Here is an 8049-nt window from a genome sequence, read left to right as displayed (position 1 = left end):
TTCTCACCTCCCTTTACAGAGGGACTAGACTCCCTCCAAAAGCAGAAGTGTGGGGGGCTCACAAGACTCAAACTCCCACTGTCATTTTCTTACTCATGTCAACATTGACATTAGACCCACACGGGGTCCATCTTAGGAGAGTTTGTCTTGTTTGAAAACAGATTTAAATAAAACACTCAAACGTTTAAGAGAGATTGGAAGGAAACTGATTACTTGGTGGCAAATTATCACACACTTCCGCATTTAATGACTAGATCTTTCTGAATGTTTTCCCAAGATAATTACAAGACAGATTCAAATCCTAGCAAGGAAGTTCCACAAGAAACAGCTAAAAGACTGCCCTCCCAAAAAACTTGAAACTCATAACGCAAGCAATTGATTCCTTTAAAAAATTTGTTAAGATGCCGATGTCTTCCTTTCATTTTAGAGGAAAGAAGTGCTCACCCTCTTTTTCTGAAGCCTTGTCATCTTAAATGTATGGAACCTCCATGAACTTAAATCTTCAGAAAGGAAGATAAAAGTGAGATGGAGCCAAAAGCATCTCCCTTCCTTGCTCACTAACTTTTACTGCAGAGTGGAAAATGTTCCTGCTCTTCCTCTCACCGGCAGTGTCCCATAGAGAACATCTGAGCTGGCGAATCCCTCTCCTTTTCTTCCCTTGCCCCATTATTCCAAAGAAATACTCCTACTGTAGTTTGAGTTCGGCATTCCCTGTGCTAGGCCAGTGAGCATTGATGTAAGTCAAACAAGAACATCCATTATGTAATAGGTAGTCCTTAAAAAAGGCAAAACAAAAAATAATTATTAAAAAAGCCTAAAGTTGCAGAATTCACACACACACTGTGTTTTGAATATACTTCTCCCTCATTCAGCTTAGGCTTTCCTTCACATGGATGCTTGTACCTATAAGAAATTGGAAAAGAACTTCCCCCAAAAATATTTGGACAACAAGAAGTCTCTGCTGGGTTTCTAATTTTTCCTGTGCTACTGGAATTTCAAAAAGGCAACTAGCCCTATATTCCCCTCCTCTTTGTTAAAAAAAAAAAAAGAAAAAAAAATAAATCGCAGATTCTGTAAGCAGTTCTAACTCAGAGTTATAGCTCACAGAGTAGATCATATAACTAGTGATGTACTTTGCTTTCTTCCTAGGCAGGTGTTCACAAAGTCTTCATTGTACTTGTAAGATGTTTTTCTAAATTAAATCATTAATATGGATGGTCAAAGAGCAGTGCTGTGGAACTGATAAAAATCCCTGTTGTTAAACATATTGTTCTTGGTTTTAGCAAATTTTAGCCTTAAGCAAATCGAAGTTGCAACGTTCCCAATGTAGAGGTGTTGACAAGTTTGGATATTGGAGACTTCAGGGGAACTATCCTATCTCTACCCTGCTTCCTTGCTCTCTCCCTATTTAGCAAGCACTTGGGTACTTTTTAGCTAGGATTCTGTTATGGAAATTTTACTTCTCAAGAATGGAAGTGTGCAAAACAGTGCAACTTATTAACAAGTATTTCCTATCAGTCGCCACTGGGAAGTGACACACTTCCTCCAGGCTTGGTCAGATAATCTTTTCTGTATGACAGTGAAGAACCGAGATGCAGTTCAAAGTCCCTGTGTAGTCCTGACGCTTTGCTACTGCAGGCTTTCTAACAAGAGGACTTTATTAAGGGACTAAGCAGCATGATGCAAAGAAATGCCTGTTACAAATAGCAAACATGGATTTGCATTCAAATACAAGGACCGATGCTCACTCTGTTGAGCTGACAGTATGCCATTTTGTAGAGCTCTTTCAGTTTTGGGATACCAACTAGATGACTCTTAAGCCTACAGTTTCTGAAGAAACTTTTAAAAAGGTTTATTTCAAAGCCTGTCCACATGACTTCTCTGATTATTTTTATCTCACTGTTATGGGAATCCATTAGTCAGGATCTGCTGCATCCCTGTGACTTTAAGAGTCCCCAGTCTCACTCTTCATTTGAGTCAAAGTGATGAGCTAGTTGAGCAAGGACAGCCACCACCACCACCAGACTGATTTTCCTCCACTATGTTCGTAAAACTAGGAACCCGTGGGTTAATAGGTTGCCCCTTTTAAGCATCGCTTTGATCTTCTCTAAAGCACTGTCAGCCAACTCCTCAGGTCACTGGTGGTGGCTCCTCTGCAGGAGTGTGCACAGTACAGCTTTGTGGTACAGGTTGGGCACAAACCAGCCAAATCAAGAGGGCAACATTTTACATCATCCTTGCCTCCCCCAAGAGAGGCCACCGACCTCAGTTTCACCAGAGCATTTTCCCTGCAGCCCAACACAAAACTGAGTTCAGGCAGAGCATTGCAAAAGGCACTCCACCATTCTCAGACAGGATGAACTGTATAAACAAGTAGCTCTGGGAAACAAAATTATCCCTTACTCACCTAAATCACTTCAATTAGCATTGCAGACCCCCTACTTTTCAGGCATCAATGTTGTTATTGTAACTACAGCCTTGTTTTACTGATTACTAACAGACACAAAGAGCCAGTGAACAAAACAAGCCCTTTGGCTTGTCCTTTCTCATGAGAATAACCACTGACCTTGGACACTCACTCATGCAAATTTTTAAGGTTAAAATTACCCACCTAGTATTTTATGTAATCCAAAGGCTACTAAGAAAGTTTGCATCATTTAATCCAGTCCTTGTCACAGTAACTGAGGCACACACCTACTCGAAAACAGGGCCTTACACAGATTCCAATTACCAGCAGAAATCTCATGCCAGAAGAAAAAGAGTGTTCTTTAGGAGTCCTGCAGTCACAGAACCAGTAAACTAAAGTGGGAGGTAGGGAAAAAAAAAAAAAAAAGCACTTTTGTGAAGTTTCCAGATAAGTTTAAAATCCAAATAGTTAAAAAAAGCTAGCCTACAGTCTGCAGATAGACTAGTCAGAATCGGGTCTCAGTCACCAGAATTAACAACCTTTGCAATGAAGTTTTTATTTCAGGGTTATTGTTTTTTTTGGGGGGGGGGTTATACATTTTTAAAAGCTTAATATATCTCTCTATTAAGAAGAAAATCACTCATCTTTCCATGCATAAGAATGTTTTAATGGATAGCCCCATAATATGAATATTCCAGCTGCTAGCAGGTTCATTCTGGCTAAATTGAAACCAGCCAGCAGGTCAGTCCTCCTTAACAGTGATATTAAATTGCAAGAATAACAGGAAGTCTATCAGCCATGAAAACTTCACTCACAAGATTGTTTGCACTGCTGGGCTGGGCTATATCATGCAAAACCCAGCCTTTTTGCTAGCTTGTACCAGTTTCACAGAATACTTATGGCCAGATCCAAACAGAGCACTCGGGCACCGAGAAGGGAGGTGCTCTATGATGCAAGGAGCTTAAAAGGGCACGGTGAGAGCTAAACCGAGTTGCTGCACACGAGAAGTGAGGAGAGCAGGGAAGAGTTTCTGGAGCAGCCTGCAGTTGCATGGGTTGAGGTGTGGTGTCAAATGGCACTGCATGAATGGGATCTGCCCTGTAAACGCTGCTGAATAGCACAGGGATGGGAAAGAGGGAGCAGAAGATAGTGATTGAAATTGTTTCTCAGAGACAGGGAGCAAAAATCAGGAGTTTAGGGTTTGTGAGGTTTGGAGTGTAATGCCTGTCCCTGAACAGGTATTTTAGTTTTGTAGGAGTGGCTCATTCTTTAAAAGCATAACTATGCAAGGTGTCAGTTCCATCCTACCCAACGGCTACAGCACATACCCAGGAAGCAGCCAAAACCAGAGCCCCCAGAACCACTTAACCCAAGAGGACTCAAACTCACAGCCCCTTGTTTAACAAAATGTGTGACAGTCTCTGAAGGTTTCACTTGGTTCACTTTTACCCCCTCCTAAAGCTGCACTACCAAGGATTAAACAACCCATCTCAGAATGACTATTAAAGTGATGTCACAACCTTGCAAGCAGAAACAAGAACCCCAGGTCTGCTTTCTCTCAGTCAGGCCACCACAGCATAGATCAAGCTCTCTCTCCTGACCTCCCTCCTCATCCAGCCAGCCCTGCACTCCTGGATACACAGCAGTCCCATTCTAGTATAGCAGAAGGAATAGGAGAGTAACGTGAGGGTATTAATCTTCAATCCAGGTCTCTCAATCTCCAGAAGCACTGTAATCACCACGAAACAAGTCAAAATTTATTATATTTCTACTAACATACATTTTCTCAGGCTTAAAAAAAGAAAAAACAAAACAAAACAAAACCAAAAAAAACCCACCACCCCAAACCAACAGAAAAACCCAACCCACAACTCGGAGCTAACATACTCATGCAATACCCAGATGGAATACAGGCAACCTGCAAAATCAGCACAAAAAAAAATTATTGCAACATTTTTTTATGGGCAGGTCCAGAATAGGTCAAGGGCTCCCTACTTCTGGTTGTGTGATAGATTTCTGCCTAGGACCTGGACACATACCTTTTACTTACAGTGCCTAAAGTGCAATTACACAGGATTTTTGGACCTCACTCTTAATTCTTTATAACTGGTGTTCTACATTTAATGCTATTTTTGAAGGACGTAAGTAATTTAAATTCAGCAGAGAAGAAAAGCATGGCAGTAGATTTGAACTTCTAAAAAGCTGATGGTCTAAACCCAGTTCTAACCCAGGAGTTCTTGAAGATGACCATTTACTTCTGAAGCTCTAGTTACATGGCTGAGATGACATAGTCTAACTGTAGCCCCTACAGCCTGTATAGAAGTAAATCACTGTCAATTAATCAGTCAGAATCAGGCACTGGGCAGGCAATTTCATATGGAATTTAATGATATCCAGTTTGATACTTTTGTAGAACAATGAGTCTAGGATACTGTTCTGCTAGTTACTCTACAAATAAGCATCTCCTTTTTTCTTACCTTTATGTTTATTTATATACCCACATATTTAGAGAGACAGGCAGAGACAGAAATGCAGAATTTCCTTGACTCAGAAAGAAAAGAAAAAATTACTTTTAGAAAATTTATAGTACAGAGGAAAAGGCATATAGCGATACAGAGGGGGGAAAAAAAAAAAAAAGGTCAAGCTGTCCATTAATTTGGTGTATATGCACTGGATACTGAGCGGGAATCAGGTCAAAAATAGTCTGGCATTATCATCCAGAGAAAGAGCTACAAAATAAGGAGAGGATAAATATTCTTTTCCTCCTCCTCACACATACATTATCTCTCTTCCTATTACCACTTTCAGTGAGATAAACAGTCAAGTTACATATAGCAAGAAAACCTTATTCCATGAAACATGAATCTAGCACAGCCAGTTACTATACCCAGGTGAACTGGAATGACTCCCTACCACAAGAATGAAGCATGAATAAGTCTAAAATCAGCTGTCATTCACTTTATGCCCAAATAAGCTAAAGAACTGGAAACTACTAATACAGAAAACACAGTATCACTGGCTTGACATACCATAAACTGTAAGTGTTCTGGGCTTTGGAAGACCAAACTAAGGAACCTCCTTAAACTGATTTATGTTATAAACCTAAATAAACTGGCTTCAAATGCAACAGGTCATAAGACTTTAAGCACCAGACAGTTACCTACTGCTAAGCAGTTACATGTTAGTCGTCCACTCTGCATGAAGAGAACTTTCTGTGCAGAGAAAAAAAATTCTTTACTATGATTCAAAACAAGTCACTATGGAATAAAGACTGACTTCCATAGGACAGAACCATCACTTTAATTAAAGAAAAATAAAATTAAACATTTTCTCGTCCTGAGAGACTACAAATTACTTTGGTTCCTTGCAAATCATGTTTTCTTATCAGGTTTTTGTTTGAAGTCTGTTCTATTCCTTTTTGTCATGAGCACAGGGGGAAAAAACAGGATAGAAAATAAGTAATTCCTTTGACTTCATCCCACTTTAGCTTCCTGATTAAACTTCTTTTTCTAGATGCAACAGTTAAAAATCTCACCTTCTGTGCAAGCGCCAAAGTTTTTCTCCAAGTACTAAATAGCAGCAGTACTTCCACCTAGGAACCTGGCAAGAGCCTCCTGCAAAATAATGGGAGTTTACTCCAGAGAATATATCTGTCCATGGTATCTACCCACTGCTTTAGAGAAGACAAATTGGCCTTTCTGATCTTCATTTCTAGGGGCAATGGATTGTTGTTTACTCCGGCCTTTGTCAGCACTGGTAAATACGAACATGAATACCTATTTCACTGAATTTTAAATGCCTGACAGTGAAACTGAGAATACATTATTCTGGGCTGCAAGAGATGCTGAAAGGAAATTTCTTTAACATGAGACAGGTCCAATGACAGCTTCAGAAAATTCAAGAACATGCCTTACAGCCAAAGCAGAGGCCTGCTGCACCCATACGGTAAGAAGCAGACTAAGCAAGATGCTTATTATTTCCTTGTCTTAAACCTAGACACAAACACACTAAAATATGGTAACTGGGAAGAAGTGTATAAGCATTTTGTAAATTACTACTACTAATATTACAGTGTTACAACATAGCTATGCATATATAAAAAACACATAACTGCACATGGACAGAGACTTGCAGTATACTTGCTCAAATAGTGCACAGGAAAACATAAGCAAATAGTAAAATCTCCAAGATAAGAATGTAGAGTAGGCAGGAAAGATGTCAGGTGAAACCAAACTAAACCTTCAGAACAAAGAGATATGTCTGATGGAGCCAGAACAATCCTGCAAAATAAAGAAGAAAGATGCCTAGCAAAACTAGGAGAAGTCTTACTCCCCAAAATAAAATGAACTATGTCAAAGGCAGATGAGATCACCCCCTTTTCTTCCAGGGAGGCAGCAAGGTGCATAAAACAGTAACAATAAGCAAAGAAGGATGGTAATCTATGAAAATCACAAAATGCTCACTTTGATTCCAGTTTGCCTTGCTAAAGAGCTCTCAAGCGCTTTACTTCGACTTTGGCAACTGCAGACATCAACGTTAAATATAGGGCATCAGCTCCGGCACTGTGTACTCGAGGTTTACTACCACTTACAGGTGTGATCGTTAAGAACTGTTTAAGAAATGTAGTGATAATGACGCGGTAATTAAAAACTAATGACTGGAAAGCTGTATTGTTGCTGTATATAGATTTAGTAAAGTGGTTTGCTAAATACTCCTACACAGAGAGCTCCGATTCTCCTCCAATTCTCCGATATATGTAAACACACAAATATTTTGTCGTAACACTCCGACCGCATCCTTTAGCGGAAAAAATCAAGTTTCTTTTCAGATCACCCTGTCAAGCGTGTTTTAAGCCCTCTCCCCTTATACTTTTGAGAAAGTTCAAGAATACTTGTCTCCGCACTTGACAATCTGTCCCCAAATTTAAGTGACCTTTATCCTGCAATGGCACTCATCTAAACAGATTCTCCTGCTCACAGAGGAAAGACACAACCGAGTGCGTAAGGCTTTAGGGCCAGGTCCAATTCTGCGAGTCATTCCAGAGACAGCGTGGAAGGTGCAATTAACTTCGCGTTTTGAAATGGAAGCGTTTACTGTTCACACAAAAGCCATTAACATCTTTCAGCTGAGATCTAAGCACCCTCTTTAAATAAATAGTCCTGTTATTACCACCGGCCTCTACAGCAGGTAGGCGCAGGTGGGTTTTTACAGTTACTCAGCTCGCACCACCAGACAGGAGCTCCCTTCGGCAGCAGCAGGATGTCCCGGGGAGGCTCCAGCCCTTCACATCGGCTCTCCAGACCGCTTCCGAGGAAAGCGGCGCTTCCCTCCGCCCTCAGTAACAGGGGCTGGGCAGGGGACACCCCCCCGAGATCTCCCCCTCCCTCAGGCGAGCGGGCCCTGCAGGCTGACCGCGCCAAAGCCCCTGGAGCCCTGCGGGGCAGCGCGGCCGCCCAACGCCTGGAGCCAGGACTCCTCAGCTGTCAACACACTCACCCTCACGTTGCTCCAGCACCGGCGGTTTATTTGCCTTTTTTTTTTTTGTCGCCGAGCCACCTCCATTAGCAAGATACCCCCAAGCCCCTGAGGGCAGCCTCACCCCTCCCGCTGCCTCAGCCCGGCGGGACGCCGCTGCCCCCTCC

This window comes from Athene cunicularia (genome assembly GCF_003259725.1).
Source record: "Athene cunicularia isolate RWA chromosome 1 unlocalized genomic scaffold, athCun1 chr1_part1, whole genome shotgun sequence".
In the NCBI taxonomy this organism is placed as follows: Eukaryota; Metazoa; Chordata; class Aves; order Strigiformes; family Strigidae; genus Athene; species Athene cunicularia.
This window is presented reverse-complemented; position numbering follows the sequence as displayed.